This window comes from Globicephala melas, chromosome 6, assembly GCF_963455315.2.
Source record: "Globicephala melas chromosome 6, mGloMel1.2, whole genome shotgun sequence".
Lineage (NCBI taxonomy): Eukaryota > Metazoa > Chordata > Mammalia > Artiodactyla > Delphinidae > Globicephala > Globicephala melas.
The window spans coordinates 72,054,309-72,072,740 of record NC_083319.1 but is presented as its reverse complement, the minus strand read 5'-3'; the positions used below and the strand labels follow the sequence as shown (position 1 = coordinate 72,072,740).

General features: G+C 35.3%; 1 pseudogene; it reads left to right on the top strand.

The window, feature by feature from the left end:
• The first annotated feature begins 633 nt into the window (after positions 1 to 633).
• LOC115838979 (large ribosomal subunit protein eL42-like) lies at positions 634 to 937 on the top strand (annotated as a pseudogene).
• Positions 938 to 18,432: the final 17,495 nt, after the last annotated feature.

Below are 18,432 nucleotides of genomic sequence, written 5' to 3'. Positions count from 1 at the left end.
AATGCATTTCCGTGCTCTCCAGTAACTGGGGCCCTCAAGTCCTGAAGGACATGAAAGCTCAGCAATACCAGTAAACAATTCATTTTGTATATTATTTTTTTAAACATCTTTATTGGAGTGTAATTGCTTTACAATGGTTTGCTAGTTTCTTCTGTATAACAAAGTGAATCAGCTGTACATATACCTATATCCCCATATCTCCTTCCTCTTGCGTCTCCATATATTATTATCATTTTTATCCTACTGTTTTTGTCTTATCGAGACACAAAGCCAGTCCATTCCACCCAGAAGTAAAGGTCTAAAATAGATTTTAATAAAACAGTGCTGTGCCGACTGAGGAGCCATATGGAAAAAGATAAAACTGAGTCTGTTCTTCACACTGTACACCTGTATGAATATTAAGTGGATCAGAATAAGAAACTACATAGGAGGAAAAAACATGAATGCATTCCTTTATAAGGCAAGGGCAGATATAATTTTCCTCTGATTCAAAATCTAGAAGCAACAGAGGAACGACTTGACAAATTTAACTACATCAAAATTAAAAACTAAAAAATTTGCATAATGAAACACTATATACAGAGTGAAAAAGTAGATGAGCTTTCTTTCCATGATGATAGTGTCCCAACCAACATGGTAAATGTTCCTAAAACTTGCTGGACTTTCTGTAAGACATATGGCAAGCAACAACCCCACAAAGTGGCACCGTACACAAAAAGGTAAGGATTTTCTATATGCCCAGGGAAGGAGGATTTGACAGGAAGCTGAATTATTATGGTAGGCGGACTAAGCCAGTTTTCCAGAAAAAGGCTAAAACTATAAAGAATATTGTGCTCAGGCTTGAATGTGTTGAGCCCAGCTGCAGATCTAAGAGAGATGTAAGCATTTTGAACTGGGAGGAGATAAGAAAATAGAGGGCCAAGTGATCCAATTCTAAGTTTCACCTCTTGTTTTACTATGAAGACAATAAAATCTTGAGGTTATGTTCACTTCAAAAAAAAAAAAAAGATTAATGACAAACTTAGAAAAATGTTTACAACTTAGAGTTTTGATATCCTTATTATTTCAAGCACTCATAATTGAGAAGAAAATGATCAAGTTCTTAATACAAAAATTGACAAGAGATATGAAGAGAACACAGAAAAGGAAATTAAGATGCATGTGTGTGTGTGTGTGTGTGTGTGTGTGTGTGTGTGTGTGTGTGTGTGAAACTAATGCTAACTTCTTATTCCTAACTAGGAAAATGGAGATTCTTAACTATATTCTGTAGGCTTAATTTTAGTACTACTATTAGTTTTTCTATTTTTAAACCATTATAGGTACTTGGATAAGTTGAGTAAGTAATTGTTTTAATGTTGGTGAGAATAAGGATTTTCAGTTTGAGAGACAAAAGTCCTAGAAATAAAAACCCTACATCTCAAAATTGAATTAGAAATATTAACGTAAAATTAGTTCATCTCTTTTGTTTTAAAAAAGACCTGGAAGCAGTGAAAAGTGAGGCGCAATGAGCAACCCTAGAACCCAGATTGTGATCTCTAATTCCCATTCCCCACAAAAAGGAAGGAGGAAGTTCTCTGGGAAAAGACTGAAACCAAGTCCACCATAGCTCATACCCTCTTGACCAAGTAGATGAGTGGCAATTTTTCTATATAGAATACTTATAGCTAACAAACACATGAGGAATGTTAGAATTAGAAACTCGCCATTTTGCAAGTTTGAAAAAACATTTTCAAACAATTGTCATGAATGCACAGTAAAACTATTAAGAGAAAAGTTGAAGTGACCAAGAAGCATTCAGCATTACCAAACATTAGAATACTGGACATTTTATATGTTTCTAGCTGTGAATTTGAGGTACACAGTACCATTTATGAGGTTTAGGGAAAAAATTTAATGTGATCCAGTCATGCCTTTATATCTAAGTTCATTCTGCCATAATGTGGATCATGCAGGAGCAAGTAAAATTGTGCCACTGCAAGTAAATCCAGTCGTAAAAGATAACTGGTCCAATTTTTTCAACAAGTCAATGGGCATGTGAGAAAAAAGGGTAAGAGAGACTATTCTAGACTAATAGTTAAGGAGATGCTTAAGAGCCATAACAACCATATGCAATGAGTAAATCTTTGAGAAAAAATAACTAAAAACATATTTTTTATACCACTGAAGACATTTTAACATGGATTAGGCATTCTAAGCTATTACGGAATTATTGGGGTCTTTTTTAGGTGTAATAATAGTATTATGGTTATGTGACAAAATATCTGTTTTAAGAATATATACATACAGAAGTGGATTAAAATGACAAAATGCATTTACTGTCGGTGTTAAATACTATATATATTTCACTACATCATTTGTAGAAATTAAGCTTTTTACATGTTTTAAATTATGTGTTAATGACCAATGTAAGTACAAGTCTTTTTATAACATTTATTTATACTGCCTCAATTCCTAGCTAATCTTGAGGTGGGGTAGTTCATATTTCCGAATAATTCACAGGAGGCAGAAAAGAGATTTATAACTAACTCTTGAGGCATTATCATTTTTTATATCATATTCTCATTAAATAATTCATCTCTAGTAACTCTGACTTTTATCCATGAGTCACTGTATAATAGAAAAACCTTTTTCCATCTAAGAAAAGGGGCAGTGAAGTATGCTATTTTTAAAACAAGAAAAAATTGACAGTTTTCAGTGGATGGAATCAGAACTCAGGATTAATGGAATAGTCCCCAAGGATGGTCAAATGTGATTCTCTGCAGATGGCTGCACAGGATGACACTTCATAAAACATCATTTCTCTGCTAAGCTGCACAGCATCTCTGGTGCTTCAAACATATTGTTTATCTCATCAAGAGGAGCAGGTTCTAAAGGTAAGAACTGAACAAGTGCCATTGTGCAGGAAATGGAGCAGATGGCCCATCTATGATGGTCTGCCTTTACTTGATGAGAGGCTGATCCAATCCCAAACAGACCAGTTGCCAATTAAAAGAGGTCTTGGCTGAGGGAATCTGTACTTTCCTGTGACAGATAATCGGCTTAACCATTTTCTCAGACCCTGCCCACTATTCATTTCCATCACTGACCTCTCCAGAAATGCAGAAGACCCTTATGACCAGTTCTGTGCAATATTTCATTGATACTTACTAATGAATGTCTGGATTTTACCCAAACTTCTCACCTCAGTTCTAGGTTACATTTTGTTTTCACACCCCTTCTAGCCTGATCACTAACAAAGAAATGTGTCTGTGTTTTGTAAAAGAACTTCAAAGACATGGATTAAACATGAGATTTGTTTTGACTTCCTTCTATCACAGAAATGGGCTTTATTAGCTGTTCTTTCTAAACACATTTTAGGATTGTAACATTTTGGAAGAATGGAATTTATTTAAATTTTCACAAAAATGGGTGTAAAAAGATTTTGTGATTAGCAGGCATATTTTAACTTTCAAAGTTTAGGATCCTGAGCTCCAGTGTCATTTAAGGAAAACAACATGAGTCTCAAGACCATCAAGATTAAGTGTCTAGTGCCAAGAACCAGGAGTCTACCTTGAGGGAGGAGAAGGGAGTTTTCTGTTTATAAGAGGATCCTTTGACCAGGTCAGTCAGCTCATGATAGTTAGTAGACAGCCTGAGTAACATGGATCAAGGTATGAGCTACATAGCAAAGTAATGGGCCCAAAACTTGCCACATCTGAAGAAAACCTGAAAGAAATAGTAAACCAGAAGAAGAGGGCAGTGGTTTGGATACAAAAGAGTAGGGAACAAATAATGTATGCATGCAGAATGAGATCAGCTCTGGAAAGAATTTGGCTCTGTGTTTTTTTAAACTTTGGTATGCTTTTTTTTTTCTCAAAGTTGGGGCATTTTCCTACCACACCCCAAATCTGTTAGACAATAAACCCTCTGGAAGCAGACTCCATATCTATGTTGTTTGCCACTCTTTCTCTAATGCCTACCACAGTGCTTGATATCTAGCAGGTGCTCAATAAATTCCTTCAATAAAGGAATACCTAGCACAGTGCAGAAACTGAGTCATTAATCTCTAAAATAATAAGTGAATGTTGACTAATACCCTGGGCATGACTAATCTGGAACAATATTTTTTGTTCTTTTTTGTGTTGAATTCAGGAGAAATTGGAGGACTTCCTCTCTAGTATTCAGAACATGGAGCCTGGGATTAATTCTTCTGTCACCCAGGCATTGAAACCATTTCAACTTATAGCTGAGCGCTTGAATTGTTAGAAATTTCAGGGGAATCAAAAGTTTCTTCTTATAAAGAAACTTAAAGTATTCTGATCCTGTGTGTGTGTATATATATATATATATATATATATATATATATATATATTTTATTTATTTATTTATTTATTTATTTTACTTTTTTGACTTATTAAGAAATAGATCTTTAACTTCTTTTTCCTGTATTTCATAACAGCTTTCAAAAAGATCTCCCTGCCTCCAGGCTTGCTTCCCTGCACTTCATCTTCCACATGCCTCCAGCATAACCTTGATAAAACTCAGATTTTATCAGGTCACTAACTTTTATGTTCCAAAATCCCTCCATGGTTCATAATTCATGCCTTAGCATGGCAGCAAATGCCCTTCATCTTCTATTTTCAGCCCCATCTAGGTCAGGCCTCTTTACCCACAGATCCCATCCATGTACCACGCTCCTGCCATACCACACGTTTCATCAACCTTGAACTCTTCCATAACTTTTCCCTTGTTCTTTCTTCTGTCTTATATGATTCTTTCTTCATTTTCATCCTGGCAGTATCCAACTCCTCTGTCAAAATCTAGTTTAAATGCCACCTTCTCTGTGAAGCTTTTCTTGACTCATCCAGATAGAATTAATCACACTTTCTGTGTTCCCATACCTTAATGTAGAGTGAACAGATGGAAGCAAAAGCTTGGGAGCCAGAAAGATCTCATTTCCAATCCTGGTTCCTCTGCTCACTCTGACCTTGGACAAAACATTTAAGGACTCTGAACCTCCTATTTCTCTTTTATAAAGTGGGTATAATCATATCAACATGTCAGAGTTGCTGTAAAGATTGACTGTGATCATGGATACAAAACACTTAGCATAGGTCTTGGCTACATAGTTAAAACTCAAAGGAAGGTACTTACATTGTTACCTTATTAGTATTTCCTCATTCATCACAATCTGATTGGTATTATAGATAACTGCATACCTGCCTAATCATTGATACAATGATTTCCTGGGCTTGGCTGGGAAAATGTACCACTATATCAGAACTGTTGATTCATGTGTATGAAATCATTTGTGTTAAATTAACAGCATAAATATATATGCTGTTATAAATTGTCTTCTCCATAGCTTTGCACATAATTGTCCCTGAAAAAGCAGCAGGACAGGAACTATCCCTTTTTGCCTCCTTTTTACCCCAAAGTATGAAATTAACATGACTTTATAAAGGTTTTAGAGAATAATATATAAATCTACCTCTAACCTGTATTTCTAACAACATAGCCGCTATAGGTAACTTGGACTGGAATTGCATTGAGACTCCTGAATGATTCAGCTGACTCAGTTCAATTGCTGCTTAAGTATGTGCTATGTCCAGGTCATTGGGAAAGCAGTGCAGAACAGAACACAAAAAGCTTTCTTTCTAGTTCAATTAAAGTAAACAGTGACTGTGCCCTGTTGAAATAACAATAGCACCAAGTGCACCTAAGATACCTAAATGGGATACATTTGTGTCACGCAATTGTGTCTCACCAGATCATATCTGTGCCTCTGGTCCCCAGGAGAAGCACTCCTACTCTAACATCAGTGTAATCCTTCCAGCTGTGTCACTACCCAGCCAAAACTCTTCTGTGGTTTCACATTTCTGACCTGCAGCACACAGTCCAAACTTTCAGCATGGCACAAAAAGCCTTGGAGAAGCATGACCACACCTATTTTCCTTGCCTTGCCTCCCTTACCTTAGTTATAACTCCTATGTTCCAGCCATGGGAAAATTGTCTCCTTGGACTCTCAGTTTCAACTCCAACAGAGTAAAGAGCTTAGAAGTTATCATTCCTGTCCTTATAACAATTAAAACCTGGAAAAACTGAAAATTACTTTTCTTGGGACCATCAGAGAGAACTGAGGTTGCAGGGGAAACTATAATACTGAAAGGTGGAGAAATAGGTTCATCCAGAGACACACAGCCAAGATCTTCTTACCTGGATCAGAAACCCACTGGAGCCATAAATTGGTAGTAATACTTAAATGGTATTTTGATGAACTGCTGGAGGCTGTGGGTGGAATAGCTGGAGAGTGAGAAACTCCTGAAGACTGCAGTCTTAGGGGCTAGAGCACACACTTTCATGGGTTTTACTACCTGGAAACTCACCAGGTTCTCATGGTGAAGATCTGAGAAAGATCCCATCATGGCTCTGGCAGGGGGAAGGAAAGAGTAATTACTGTGAAATATGGCTAGAGATTTCTCCGTAATAAAGATCTACACTCCAGGTGAAAAGCCTTCTAGAACACTTTTCCTGCTGGGGAAGTGCATGCCTCTCACTCCAGTCACTTCTAGCCTTCTGGTCTAACCTAAGAATATGAAAACATAGTGAACAGGGGACCAGGCCTCAAAAAAATAGATTGAGAATGCTGCAGCCAAGAAAAAAGAGTTGAAAGTGGGGTATTGAAGGAAAGCTACACCAATGGAAAAACACTTGTGAAAGTCACAGCCCCAAGACACAGGCTGTGCAAAACAGATTTAATCTAAAGATTATAGAATGCTTCCCCTTCCCCATAAAATACCACAAGACAAACAGGGCTCCAGTATAATAACAGTGGATTGCAGCTGAATGAGCAGCAAGACACAAACTCTGAAAGGTGGAGTACTTATGGAAGCCCAAAGTCAAATAGGGAGACACAAATGCAGACACTAGAGGAATCTGAAGACTTTAGCACCTAAAGCTAGAGCAAATATTAAACACAACCAAACTCCTAACCAGCTTACATAAATTCTCAAACGAAATACCTATATACCTCAATTCCATTACCTATTATTTATGTTTTAACCTAAAACACATCTAACTTTCATCAGCAACAAAATAATTATAAGATATATGAGAGAAAAAAACAGTTGTAAGAGCTAAACCAATCATCAGAACAAGAACTAGATAAACCATGGATTTGGGGACTATCAGAAAGGGAATTTAAAATAACTATGATTCATATGTTAAGGATTTTAATGACAACATGCAAGAACACATGGGTAATGTAAGCAAGATGTATAATCCAAGAAAGAATCAAAAGGAAATTCTAGAAATCACAAAAAGTAGAACAGAAATGAAGAAAGTACTTGATGGATTTATCAATAAACTTGGCACAGCTGAGGAATGAACTAGTGATTTTTGCAGATAGGTCAAAAGAAATTATGAACTGAAGTGCAAAGAGAACAATGAATTTAAAAAACAGAATGGAATGTGTAGAGACTGTGAGACAATTTCAAAAGGTGTAATGAACACATAATTGAACGCAATTGAATTTTCCAAGTACCTTCAAAACTGATGACAGATACCAAACCACAGGTCCAGGAAGCTCAACAAACACAAAGTAAAATAATGATAAACTACCTCCCCCCATTCACATGCACACACACACACACACACACACACACACACACACACACACCCCTAGGCATATCACATTAAAACTGTAGAAGACTGAATACAATAAGAAAATCGTAAAGATATCAGAGGGGAAAAAGTAATAACTTATGAATAGAGGGGCAAGTATAAGAATGACAGTGGACTTCTCATCGGAAATCATATAATAAAGAAGAGACTGGAGTGAAATATTTGAAGTGTTGAAAGAGAAAACCTCCAATCTATAATTCTATATTAAGTGAAATCATTCTTTATAAGGGAAGAAGAAATATGGAATTTCCAAGACAAGCTAAAACTGAGGGAATTCATCATCAGACTTGCCCTGAAATCCAAAAAGATTTTCATGCAGAAATTAGATAAGACAGGTCAGAAATTTGGATCTCCCTAAAGACAAGAAGAGAGAGAAAAAATAATTTTGCTCTTCTTATTCTTAAAAAAAAAAACTTATCTTTTAAATCAATTAACACCTATCCCTCTAAAACTATTCAAAAGAATTGAAGAGGAAGGAATACTCCCAAACTCATTCTACAAGGCCACTATCACCCTGATACCAAAACCAGGCAAAGAAACCATACACACAAAAAAGAAAATTACAGGCCAATATCACTGATGAACATAGGCATAAAAATCCTCAACAAAATACTAGCAATCTGAATTCAAAAATACATTAAAAGGATCATACACCATGATCATACACTTGATCTCACTATCCCAGGGATACAAGGATTTTTCAATATCTGCAAATCAATCAGTGTGATATACCACATCAACAAATTGAATAGAAACCATATGATCATTTCAATAAAGGCAGAAAAAGCTTTTAACAAAATTCAACACCCATTTATAATAAAAACTCTCTAGAAAGCAGGCATAAAAGGAACATACCTCAACATAATAAAAGCCATATATGACAAACCTACAGCTAACATCATACTCAATGGTGAAAAGCTGAAAACATTTCCTCTAAGATCAGGAATAAGACAAGGATGTTCATTTTCGCAACTTTTGTTCAACATAGTTTTGGAAGCCCTAGCCACGGCAATCAGAGAAGAAGAAGAAATAAAAAGAATCCAAATTGGAAAAGAAGTAAAACTGTCACTGTTTGCAGTATGATACTATACATAGAAAATCTTAAAAATGCTACCAGAAAACTACTAGAGCTCATCAATGAATTTGGCAAAATGACAAGATACATAATTAATACACAGAAATCTATTGCATTTCTATATACTAACAATGATAGATAAGAAAGAGAAATTAAAGAAACAATCCCATTTACCATCACATCAAAAAGAATAAAATACCTAGGTATAAACCTACTTAAGGAGACAAAAGACCTGTACTCTGAAAACTATAAGATGCTGAAGAAAACATCAAAGACAACACAAAGATGGAAAGATATATCATGTTCTTGGATTGCAGGAGTAAATACTGACAAAATGACTATCCTACCCAAGGCAATCTACAGATTCAATGCAATCCCTATCAAATTATCAATGGCATTTTTTCACAGAACTAGAACAAAAAAATTTTAGAATTTGTATGGAGATACAAAAGACCCCAGATAGCTAAAGCAATCCTGAGAAAAAAAATGGAGCCGGAGGAATCAGGATCCCTGACTTCAGACTATATTACAAATCTACAGTAATCAAAACAATATGATACTGGCACAAAAACAGAAATATAGATCAATGGAACAGGATAGAAAGCCCAGAGATAAACTCACACACCTGTGGTCAATGAATCTACAACAAAGGAGGCAAGACTATACAATGAAGGAAAGACAGTCTCTTCAATAAGTGGTGCTGGGAAAACTGGACAGCTACATGTAAAAGAATGAAATTAGAACACTCCTTAACACCATACACAAAAATAAACTCCAAATGGATTAAAGACTTAAATGTAAGACTGGACACTCTAAAACTCTTAGAGGAAAACATAGGCAGAACACTCTGTGACATAAATCACAGCAATACATTTTTTGATTCATCTCCCAGAGTAATGGAAATAAAAACAAAAATAAACAAATGTGACGTAATTAAACTCAGAAGCTTTTGCACAGCAAAGAAAACCATAAACAAAATGAAAAGACAACCAACAGAATGGGAGAAAACATTTGCAAATGATGTGACTGACAAAGGATTAGTCTCCAAAATTTACAAACAGCTCATGCTGTTCAATACCATAAAAACAAACAACCCAGTCAAATATGGGCAGAAGACCTAAATAGACACTTCGCCAAAGACGACATACAGATGGCCAAGAGCCACAGGAAAAGATGTTCAACATCACTAATTATTAGAGGAATGCGAATAAAAACTACAATGAGATTTCACCTCACACCAGTCAGAATGGTCATCAACAAAGTCTATAAACAGTAAATGCTGGAGAGGGTGGGGAGAAAAGGGAACTCTCCTACACTGTTGGTGGGAATGTAAATTGGTACAGCCACTATGGAGAACAGTATGGTGGTTCCTTAAAAAACTAAAAATAGAGCTACCATATGATCCAGCAATCCCACTCCTAGGCATATGTCCAGAGAAAAACTTGGTTCAAATGTATACATGCACCCCAATGTTCATTGCAGTGCTGTTTACAATAGCCAAGACATGGAATCAACCTAAATGTCCATCAACAGATGAATGGATAAAGAAGATGTGGTACATGTATACAATGGAATATTACTCAGCCTTTAAAAAGAATGAAATAATGCCATTTGCAGCAACATGGATGGACCTAGAGATTATCATGCTAAGTGAAGTAAGTCAGACAGAGAAAGACAAATATATGATATTGCTTACATGCAGAATCTAAAAAAAATGATACAAATGAAATTTACAAAACAGAAACAGACTCACAGACTTAGAGAATAAGCTTGTGGTTACTGGGGAGAAGGTTGGGGTGAACAGATTCACAGACTTAGAGAATAAGTTTGTGGTTACTGGGGAGAAGGTTGGAGTGGGGATTGGTTGGGAGTTTGGGATTGACATGTACACACTGCTATATTTAAAATAACCAACAAGGACCTACTGTATAGCACAGGGAACTCCACTCAATATTCTGTAATAACTTTAATGGGAAAAGAATTTGAAAAAGAATAGATACGTGTAAATGTATAACTGAATCACTTTGCTGTACACCTGAAACTAACACAACATTGTTAATCAACTATACTCCAGTATAAAAATTTTTAAAAAGATAACAGTTTTAAGTCATAAGAGTAACAATTTATTGGATGATTGTACCATGTGGCTAAGTGAAATAAATGAAAACAGTATCACAAAGGATATAAGGGAGGAAACGGCAATACTCTGTTATAAAATACCTATACAACTTGTGAATCAGTATAGTTTTGAAGGTGGAGTTAGATTGTTAAAAAGTGTATATGTAATATACACTGTAGGTCAATAAACAATTTGAAAAGAAGTATAATTGTAATGTTGAGAGGAGATTACTGAACATTTTATATGATTCCATTTTAAGACTAGAGAAAACAGAAAAAAAGGAGGGAAAAACAAACAAGTGACAATAGACAACAGATACAAACACAGTAGATGTTAACACAATTATATCAATAATTACTTTAAATGTGAATGGTCTGAATAAACCTATTAAACATCTACATTGTCAAACTGGATAAACAACACAAGACCTAACCATATATTGTCTATTTGAAAACCACATTAAATATAAAGAGACACAAGTTAAAAGTAAAGAGATTGAGAAAAACATACCATGCTAACACTAATCCAAGAAAGCACAAGTAGCCATACTAATTTCTGACAAATCTACATTCAGAAAAAGGAAGATTATCAGGGATAAAGAGAGGCATTACATAATGATAAACTGATCAATTCTCTAAGAATACATAACATTCCTAAACATGTACCTAATAAGAAAGCAGTAAAACATGAGGCAAAAATTAATAGAACTAAAAGGAAAAATAGATAAATCTACTACTAGATTTATAGATTTCAACACACTTCTGTTAGTAATAAATCAACTGGCAGAATATGAGTAAGGATATAGCTGAGCTTAACATCACTGGGCCATAAAACACCTAACCAAAATAGAACAAACTACACAAACTGTGTTTTCAAACCACAATGGACTTAAACTAGAAATTAGTAACAGAAATATAGCTAGAAAATCCCAGTCATTTAAAAACAATAGACTTCTAAATAACACATGGGTCAATGAATGCTCAAGAGAAATTTTTATATATTTGAACTAGATGAAAATTTAAACACAATTTATCAAAATGTGTGGGATATAGCAAAAGAGGTAATTAGAGAAAAAATTATAGTGTTAAAATCACATATTAGAAGATAACAAAGGTAGAAAATCAATAACCTAATCTTCCTCCTTAGGAAACTTGAATAATTTAAGCATAAAGCATGGAGAAAAAAATAATAAAAATTAGAGCATAAATCACTAAAATTTAAGACAGGCAAATGATAGACAAATATCAGTAAAACCAAAAACTGGTTCTTTGAAAATTTCAATAAAATTGGTAACAAAGAATAAAGAAGACACAAATTAACAATATCAGAAAGAAAAGAGTGTTCATATCATGTATATTAAAAGGATAACAAAGGAGTACTATGAACAACTCTGTGCCCACAAATTGAATAACTTAGATGAAATGGACCATTTCCCGGAAAGACATAAACTACTAAAATTCACACATGGCGACGTAACTTGAAAAAACCCTATCTATTAAAGAAATTATATTAATAATTAATAAAATTCCGAAAAGAAAAGTACCAGGCCCAAATGGTTTTACTGGTGCATTCTACAAAACATTTAAGGAAGAAAGAACGCTGACTCTCCATAATCTCTTTCAAAGAATAAAAGCAGAGGGAAGACTTTCTAACTTATTTTATAAAGGCCAACATAGCCCTAACAACAAAACCAGATAAAAACATTACAAGAAAGAAAACTACAGATAATAATACATAAATTTACATGCAAAGTCATCAATAAAATATTAGCAAATTGAATCCAATAATGTTTAAAAAGAATTAAACATGACATCCAAGTAGAATTCATTTCAGGTATGCAAAGATGACTCAACATTCGAAAATCAATCAATGTACTCCATCTATAGCCAAAAGGCTAAAGAAGAAAAAAATCACATGATCATATCAATCTACACCAAAAAAGCATTTGGTAAAATCTAACATCCAATCATGATTTTTTTTTTTTAAGTCAGACAACTAGGAATAATAGGAGAGAACTTTCTCAGCTTGACAAAGAACAACTAGAAAAACCTACGTTCTGTGTTATACTTAATGATGAGAGGCTAGATGCTTCCTCCCTAAGATCAGGAACAAGGCACAGATGTCCTCTTATCACTGTTCTTGTTCAATATCTTAATGGAAGTTCTAGCTAATGCAATATAACAAGAAAAACATACGAAAGTTATACATGTTAGAAAGGAAGAAGTGAAACTTTATTTGACATGACTGTCTATGTTAAAAATCCCAAAGAATCTACAAGAGAATGTTAGAATGAGCCATGTTGTATGGATTAGAGTTTGGCACATCAGTATGAACTCATGCTCAGCTCAGTATTGATAAGATGGTTACATATAAAAATATTTCTAAATATCTACAACTGGTTAATTTATACATATTTTTTTTTCTTTCTCTGTCAGCTGAGACACCTAGCAGCAATGATGTCACAGTAGCAACAAGTGTACCTAGCACCCAGATCCTGATTTCTAATACCAATCTCCAATAAAAGGAACCAGGCATCCTTGGAGAAATGGCTGATGCTAGGACACAAATAGGAAACATACAAAGTATACAAGATGAGCCTAGAGCATTGAGTAGTGTCAGAAAGAAAATATGGGGAAGAAAACATAATGAGAGAAGTAAACCAAAGAGATACAGGAGCCCACTGAAGGAACTCCCAGTGGCAAAGCTGGACCAATTTAAGCAACAAATAAAGGAGTATTGTATTATAATCCAAAGTATAAGATAAATTTCCATGGGTTCATACTGATTTTATATACATATATATGATCGATTGAATACGTGAGGATAACAGAAAAATCACCCATGCAAAACAGTTTCAAATTATGTAGCTACTTCACTCTCAAGGAGGTGGAGTATAATTCTTCACTCTTTTAGTAGGGCTGTGCATAGTGACTTTCTTCTTAGAAGTACAGTACGAAAAATGGAGAAAAGGAAAAAATACCATAGTGGAGAAACATAACACTGATTAAGCTAGATGATCAAGATTAATATAAAAAATCACAGGCATATTGATAATGTCTATCAAAGATAACATCAGACAAATCCCAAATGGGGGATATGCTACAAACTGCCTAACTAGTACTCCTCAAAAACTTTTAAGGTCATCAAAAACAAGGAAACACACAGTCACAGCCAAAAGGAGACTAAAGAAACAAGATTAAATGTGATGTAGTATCCTGGATTGGATCCCAGAACAGAAAAAAGATGTTAGGTAAAAAATATGGAAATTAGAATAATGTATTGACTTTAGTTAATGATTTGTCAATATTATTTCATTAATTAATATGACAAATTAGTATGACAATTTTATCATACTAAGATATTAAGAAAATCTGGGTACAGGGTACACATGAGAACTCTGGGCTATGTTCACAATTCTTGTGTAAATCTAAAATAGTTTATTTTAAAATACTTTAAAAATTATCTTTATCCTAACATAACATGTCCTTCTCATCTCTCCTTCTCATGATGTTTTCTTGGTCAGACATGAGCCTGCTTCTCCATGTGACAAAAATCTAAGACATTGCTTATTCTATAAAGTAATCTTCAACCTCTCCGGACAGTATTTGTTGTTTCGCCTTCTCTTGATACCATGACAATTACCTCATTACAATGTAATCATGCTTATTTCTTCCCACACTAGGCTGGGTTGTCTGTGGTCTCCACCATGTCTTATTATAAGTGCTGAACACAATGGAGGTTAATGTCTGTTCACATACATTACGTTGTATGTTCATCCCAACCACCTTGTGTGTTGACAGGCCACAATTTTTGCCATTTCAAATGAGTAAATTGAGTCTCAGAGAGTGGAAAAGTCTTATCATAGTTTATTCAACATTTAAGTGCTGGAAAAGGCATTTATCTCGTTCTTATGGCTCTACATCTACTTTCTCCTCCCATGTAGAGATAAGCCGAGGCTCTTCAACCTGGCTTTAAATATTGGTTCTGTCCACTTCTATCTCTTTGATCTTTGGCAAGTCATGAAATCTAGGTGAAATTAAAAACCTTTATATATTTTTAGTGGAACAAATGATAGTATTTACCTTATAGAGTTTTGTGAGCATTAATGATACATTGCTTGTAAAGTAACTTATCTGGTAAGAGCTCAATAAATTGCAACCACTTATACTATTACTAATATAAGTGAAAAAATAATAAAACTATTTTAGAATCAATGAATCAACCTTGCCAAAATATATATATAAAAAATTAAGGTCACATTTTATTTGCTCTATTTGGGCCAACACATAGGCTCTTATTGTTTTAGCTATCCTCCTTTAAAACACAGGTTCAATGGTAAGGAACCAGAGTTCTATTTGAGATGGCAGTTTGGACTGCATGACCTCTAAATTCTTTTCTGTACATATATTCTTCCATAGTCTTTATTTCCTTTGCAATCCCCCAAGTAATGCAGCATACAATATCAGAAGTTCAATAAAGGATGTATGACTGAGGCTTTCAAACTCCCAACACAATCACTTTCATGTTGCCAATTTTGATTCAGTTTGTGATTTATGGGCATATGGAGTGTTTTGCATTCCAGAGTTTCCCCTTTTTAGTCATGATTTGCAAATGGATATATAATAACCCATAAACTGATATCAGCATCAAAACAGCCATCCAACTCGAGTAATAAATGGCCTTTAGAGGGAAAAGATAAAGCCCATTAGGAAGGGCACAAACAACAAGTAAGGGAGTGTGGACAATAGCCTTCATAAAGTCAAGGTTTCTCAGTTCATTCCACGCATTCTGTCCATTCTAAGACATTGTGTGTGATGAGTGCCTAATGCAATCGGACTCTTACTCTCCTTTGGCAAGGCAGGCCTGCAACAATAGACTAAACCTCAGCCCTGCCAACCCCAAACAGGCATGCCAGTCTTCCTTATTCCAGATTTGTGGCTTGTCTCCACAAAGTAATAGTGATTTTCTTGTCTGTACCAATTGCAGGCTGCAGATGGGTAGCCTAATGCTGTAATGTCGGACTAAATTCTCCACAGATGAACTGGAAAATTTCCTTACTCATTCAGAAGTCTGTCAGCCAGCTGTCAGGTCTCCAGGACTCCCTTACTTGCCCAGATCACCAGCGAACAGACGGTGTTCACCACAATGATTAGGCTGTGTTTTCAGTTTAAACCCTTTTCTCTTATCTAATGATTTAATCTATTCTTCTTTCTTCAAAGACTCTGGAAAATGATCATTGGAAATTTCTTAACCAGATGGATTCTTCAAGAAGGCAATGGAGGAAAGTAACAAAACTACCTTGGAGTAAGGGATTAAAAAGTGTATCTCTACGAGCTATTCATTGACCATGACCTCACTCCATGTCCAATCATTCTTCCAAGGTGTCCAGTGAAGGACTCCCTTCTGTGCCAATAGAGATGGGGAATTGGGAAGCAGATGCCAGCTCACTAGCTACTTGACTGTCACTATCAATAAAGAACACAACATAATTTCAGGGGACTCCAAAAGCCAAGACAATATTTAAATAGAACAGGAAATAAGTGACAAATGGGCTACAAAAGAGAAAGGAGGGAAGAATCTATTTCATTTCGCATTTATAAAATTTGAGAACACTGCTCAGTCTAAAAAATGTCTTTTTTTGCCTTCATATATTTGAATTAATAAAGAGAAATTAGAGATCATCTGTGTATGGGCTTTTGGGGTGGTTTTGGTTGGTTTTGTTTTGTTGTAGAGTTTATTCTTCCTCTAGCATTCGATCTGGGTACAATCAGTTCACAAGCATCTAAGAGTGCCTATTCACAGTGTCTTTCTCTATAGAGCAGGGATTTTGAAAAATACAGAAGTTCTTTCTGAATATGTTTCTCTCAGGGGTCTTCCTTGTCAATCATTAGTCTAAATGATTCACTTACAGATAACCTTCCCAATGAGCATGAGCTTTGGGGTTAAATAGGTGTAGGTTCAAAAGCTGACTCTGTCATTTACAGTGCACAAAACATTTAGAAATCTATTTAATTTTTCGTAGCCTCAATTTCCTCATCTTCCAGAGTTATTGTGAATTCTCTATGCATGCTGTCAAGCCACCTGTCAAAAACTCCCCAATGACTCTGGCTATATAGAGTTTATCATGCCTGCTAAACCTGGCCCTGCTTTCCTTTCATTTCCATCTCATGTTACTCTCCTAACACTGCATGCTCAGGGACTCTGACCTACTTTCAGTTCCTTACACCTACCAAGGAGTGTCTCCTATCAAGGCCTTCTCATGTCCTGTTTTCTCCACCTGAATCACCTTACTCCCTGCTCTTATAGCTGGTTCCTTCTCATTCTTCAGATTTCATTGCAAGTTTCACTTTCTCCAAGAGGTCTTCTCAGACCACTTTATCAAATAGGTCCTCCTATCATGGTGTTCATTGGTTTTCTTTATAGTTTTTTACAGTTTGCATTCGTATGTTGAGTGGGCCAAAAAATGCCTTCGGTTTTTTAAGTAAAAGATACATTTTTTATTTTCACCAATAATTTTACTGAACAACATATTCACCTTTTTGTTCCACTACCTTCTACCATTTTTCAGGCAACTTCATAATTCTATCTTCCCAAAACTTTTTATCTTTTTGAGCAAAGAACTCTTCCAAGTGCCTTTTACAGTCTTCCAGGGAATTGACAATTTTTCCATTAAGAGAATTTTGTAAAGACCGAAATAAATGGAAATCTGAAGGTGCAATGTCTGGTGAATACGGCAGATGAATCAGAACTTCTCATCCAAGCCGTAACAGTTTTTGCCTGGTCATCAAAGAAACATGTGGTCTTGCATTATCCTGATGGAAGATTATGCATTTTCTATTGACTAATTCCAGATGCTTTTCATCGAGTGCCACTTTCAGTTGGTCTAACTGAGAGCAGTCCTTAATGGAATTAATCATTTGGTTTTCCAGAAGGAGCTCATAATAGAGTACTCCCTTCTAATCCCACCATATACACAACATCACTGTCTTTGGATGAAGACCGGCCTTTGGTTTGGTTGGTGGTGGTTCATTTCACTTGTCCCACGATCTCTTCCACTCCACATTGTTGTACAGTATCCACCTTTCACCACCCATCACAATTTGTTTCAAAGACGAATGTTTTCATTACATTCAGTAGAGAATCACATGCGGAAATATGGTCAAAAGGGTTTTTTTCCTTAACTTACGTTGAACTCAAACATCAAAGTGATTAACATAACCAAGCTGGTGCAAATCATTTTCAATGCTTGATTTGGATATTTTGAGTATGTTGGCTCTCTCCTGCATGGTATAACGTTGATTGTTCTCAATTATGGTTTTGACTTGATTGCTATCAACTTCAACTGGTCTACCCGACCGTGAAGCATCGTCCAGTGAGAAATCTCCAGCACGAAACTTCACAAACCACTTCTGACATGTCCAGTCAGTCACAGCACCTTCCCCATACACTGCACAAATCTTTTTGTGCATTTCAGTTGTGTTTTTACCTTTTTTGAAATAATAAAGCATAATATGTTGAAAATGTTGCTTTTTTTTCCATCTTCAATATTAAAATGGCTACACAAAATTCACCAATT